This window comes from Squalius cephalus, assembly GCF_949319135.1.
Source record: "Squalius cephalus genome assembly, chromosome: 16".
NCBI classification, from domain to species: domain Eukaryota; kingdom Metazoa; phylum Chordata; class Actinopteri; order Cypriniformes; family Leuciscidae; genus Squalius; species Squalius cephalus.
In genome coordinates, this window is record NC_137137.1 from 9095759 (window position 1) to 9100608 (window position 4850).

General features: G+C 31.3%; 1 long non-coding RNA gene across 1 annotated transcript; it reads right to left on the minus strand.

Moving 5' to 3' along the window:
• Nucleotides 1-327: 327 nt before the first annotated feature.
• On the minus strand, nucleotides 328-4469 carry LOC307174212. Its single transcript, XR_013823964.1, has 3 exons — nucleotides 4391-4469; nucleotides 3526-3619; nucleotides 328-385 (listed from the first exon to the last, which is right to left on the minus strand). It is a non-coding gene; the product is annotated as an uncharacterized lncRNA (long non-coding RNA).
• Nucleotides 4470-4850: the final 381 nt, after the last annotated feature.

Genomic DNA, 4850 nt, shown 5'->3' on the forward strand with positions numbered 1-4850 from the left:
TTCAAAAACACTAAAAATAAATCTTAATTTTTCCAAACTTTTGACCACCATTAAGAGATATTACTGCACCAAATACAATAACACAAGATCTCAGAGCACTTTTTTTCAGTCTCTTCCCATCAGACAATACAATACCTGCTTCTCCTAAAACAATGTCTGGTTTCTGTTTACAACACTCACAAGCAGTTTCAGGCTTATTTACTAAGGAATTGATTGTCCTCCATTAAAATACATTTTCAAACTGGACAATTATAGCTGCTTCCGTTCTCACGAACACTCAGATTACCTCTGCATCCAAAAACACTCACCTCAGAGACAGTGAAGGCAGATATCGGATAGGTCATTAGGGTGTCTACAGAGGCACCAAATCCATATTTAGATAGGCCTAGGAAAAAATGGGATCAAATATATCAAACAATAGATAACTAATGCAAAATAATTAAAAAAAAGATTAACAACACATTTTAAATATTTGTGTCACTTTCATCAGAGTTATTATTCTTAATTAAAACTAAAAACGTTTATGTTAATTGCAATAAAGCTGAAATAAAATTAAATAGAAATCAGTCAGTCAATTCATGGAGGTTTTATACTTCCAGAGGTCCATCGCGGTGGAAATTGAACTCTCTCGCCCACAAGAGTGAGGCTAAGCGGGCCACACGATGGTCTAATGAGGCCCTGGAGCTCTGCCCTCTTAAGCATTTAAAACCTAAAAGAAAAGTCCACCTTTTCACCCGTTTACCAGAACCTTGACAGCCAGTTTGTGGCCAGCCTGAACCCAGAACCAAGGCACCCTCCGTGATATATTGCCTTGTCAATAAACTGAAATAAATTTAAGTTGAATCTCTAAAATTATTAAGTGGAATAATGAATACATTTATAAAAACTAAAACTGAAAAGTAAATTGAACCTAAATAGCAATATATATATATATACAAAAAAAAAGCAAATGACAAAATCACATTACAGAATTACTAAAAATTTAATTAAAATAACATAAAAAATAAAATAAAAATTATTTATTTTCTGAGCCAGCTCAGAAGTAACAGCATTGCATACAAAATATGCACATAACAGTTACCATATTTCATTTATTACAAGCTATCAGAATTTAATCTTTCTTTTTGGCCATTTAAATATCAGCAACTGCACCAAATTGACTATTTTTGCACAGATTGGGCCTTTTATCCACCTTGAGTATGAGCTCCATATTATCTATGGGCCAGAAAAGTCTCAATGTTTCTCATATGTTTCAAATATGATAATCAACAAAAAACACATATGCAAACTTTTTTTCAGATTTTGTCTAAAGGTTCAATAAACTGTTCCATTTAAAATAAAAAGGGCTTTCCAGGCTACATTAATCAATAATATATTTATTAATTATTAATTAAATTAATACTTTAAAAAAATAAATAATTTATTTAAAAAAACTTAACCCTGTAAATGAATTAATTAATTTACAGGGTTAAGCACATTGAAACATTGAAATAATACATACGGACAGTATGTTGCATTCCACTCCTCTGGATTGCATCATTATCTTTGTCATTGTTGTTGGTATTCACATGAAAAAATTTAGTTAATACAATGAGGAAAGATTGTTTAATCAATAGAAACTCAAAATATTATATGGTTATCTGAACCATATAAATTAAGTTGATTTGACAAAAAAAAAAAAAATTTGTGAGAACAAATCATGATTTCTTTTTTACTGTGCAATAAAATGGAATCAAAAAAGGCAAAATAATGATATTTTATTGATTGATTGTATGAATCCCATTTTATTAAACCAAGTCTGTTTGGACTTTAATGGTTTAGCCTCTGCAAAAACAGTCCAGCAGATGGTGCTACAGATCTATATCTTGCAAATTCATAGCTGATACAAATTAAATAAAAATGTTTCTATAAATGATACTACAGAATGAAACAATACATATATACACACAAAAAAAAACAAATAAGATAAAAGATTGAATTGACTTTTGTTCATAAATGTTCAACATTTAACCTGTCACACCTATATCCTCCTCCATATTTCTCAGAAATTGCTAGATTTAACATAAAAATCGAACTATAACTAGGCTATAGTATGTAAATGTTCTTATATGAATTGAAAAATAATTAAGTAAGAGATAATGTACAGTTATAATAACAATAATCTTAAAATGAATCTTAACACACAGAGGTCACTCCAGTGGACAGCTGTTTAAAACACCATTTTCTTTCTTATGCATGGTTTTGATGGCATACTTGCACATCAAACACTACTGTTGACACTAGTGCATCATCCTATACACTGCCACCAAGTGGCAAGCCTTTGTATGTGGAATTTTTGTTTTCTCCAAACCAAGCTGGCAGATAGCCAGTCCGAAATACCAAGTTGCTCCGGAATATCCATTCCAAAGGAGTCATAATCATTGTTAAATTTTCCAAGTATTGAATTTAGGGAGGAAATTCTGATTAATCATCTGTCAACTAAATTGGATATCATGCATCATTACATTTCAGCTACAATTCATATATTACTGTGACTGTTCTTGAAAATACTTCATCTGCAGTAACTTTTTGGCTGTAAATAAATGTATCTGTGTTATTAGATGTGTTATTACAAAAAAGTTATCTGATTACATAATGCATGTTACTTGTAATGCATTACTTTACTCATAACATCAAATAATCTGATTACGTAATGCACATTACTCGTAATGATTTACTTTACTGGTTACATCCAAAATATTCTGATTAGCCTACCCTACATAATGCATGTAGCTTTTAATCATTACTTTTCTCATAACATCAAATATTCTGATTACATAATGCAGGTTACTTGTAATGATTTACTTTACTCGTTACATCAAAAAATATTCTGATTAGCCTACATAATGCACGTTACTTGTAATGCATTACTTTACTCATAACATAAAATATTCTGATTACGTAATGTATGTTACTTGTAATACATTACTTTACTGGTTACATCAAAATATATATTGATTAGCCAACAAAATGCACTTTATTTGTAATGCATTACTTTACTCATAACATAAAATATTCTGATTACATAATGTACGTTACTTGTAATGCATTACTTTACTGGTTTCATCAAAAAATATTCTGATTACCTAATGCACGTTACTTGTTATGCATTACTTTAATGGTTACATCAAAAATATTCTGATTACGTAATGCACGTTACTTGTAATTAATTACTTTATTGTTACATCAAAAAATATTCAGATTAACCTACATAATGCACGTTACTTGTAATGCATTACTTTACTGGTTACATCATAATCTGATCATCACGTAATGCACAATACTTGTAATGCGTTACGTTACCCCAACACTTCTCGTTTCAGATGAGACGGAAAACAGCTGAAAGCTAGTTTTTACACAGTCTGAAAACATCAACAGATCAATATAAATTTCAGTCTTATGTTTTCTCAGAGAGGAGAGCTAATTTTGTCCATTTAGAACATAATCAGAATAGTCTGAATTGGGTTTCCACAGAGTTGTACATACCTTCATCGGTTGTAGAGATCTTTGATGGAATGGAATCACGTCCTCACGTTCACAAAGACACATGACATTCAACTGGTTTAAAGTTCTTCTCTGTCTGCGGGTGGAACGGGAACAAACTGCATTAATTGAAGCTGTAGGATAGCTTTTTTTTTTGTATGTAGGCCTATATATTTAATAGTTTTCACATGATTTTATATCATTTGTATTCATTGGTTTGTTAAATACACCCATTATCACTGTGTTATTACTGTAGCCTATAGCCTTATAAATATATAGGCCTACATACAAAAAAAAAAAAAAAATACTGGGTTGTTTTAACCCAATTTTGGGTCAAATATGGACTAACCCAACGTTGGGTTAAACATGCTATTTAAAAATGGACAAACTGCATTTTGGACAAAATCAAAAATGGACAAAAATGCAATTTAAAAATGGACAAATTGCATTGGTTACATTACAAATGTAACCCAACGGCTGGGTTTGTCCATTTTTAAATTGCATTTTTAACCCAACGTTGGGTTAGTCCATATTTGATCCAAAATTGGGTTAAAACAACCTAGCATTTTTTAGAGTGATATATAGGCTATGTTACAGGATATCTTCAGTAAAAAACATAAAAGCATAGGCTATATTGTCCACTCAAGTGGACATCTGAAAATCTCTTTGTAAAAAAACGAATAATAATGAAAAAAGTTCTAATCTTGTTTTTCATGCCCTATAAGCAATAAAAACACAGAGAGAAAAAAATCCTGACTGTGGTGCAATTTTTAATAGAGTCTGTTTTGTCTGAAGTCTGAAGACTGTTTTGAGCTGCAAAATGTCTCCAACCAAAAAGTTAAAATACCATTTGTCCAATCAAATTCACCTGTCGCTTGATAGACGCTAGTAAAATTAGTGTTTTAGAACAAATTGAGAACGAATCTCCCGAGTGATGTTAACCAAATACCTTATTTTACTCTTAAAAAGAAAACCGCTACTTTTAAAAGTCCAAAAAAATTCAAGCGGGAACTCGTACTGAAATTGTCTTCCGGTTTGGCCTGTAAATTGACGTCATATCCGAACAGCTGTTTTAACCTCTGTTTCTGTTGTCCATACATTTCACCACAAGATGGAGATATTATCAAAGACAAAGCTTTTCGGCGATTCACCTGTGAATCCACGGACCGTCTCCGTTTGTTCCCACATTCTACCATAAGAGGGCGACAGAATTTTAACATGACGGACAAATTCTGAAACAATTACAAGATGAGGGAATTTCACAATGCTTATTGTCAATACAATAGTGTTATTTGTATTGGTGTTTTTAATCACTCTTTAAATTAATT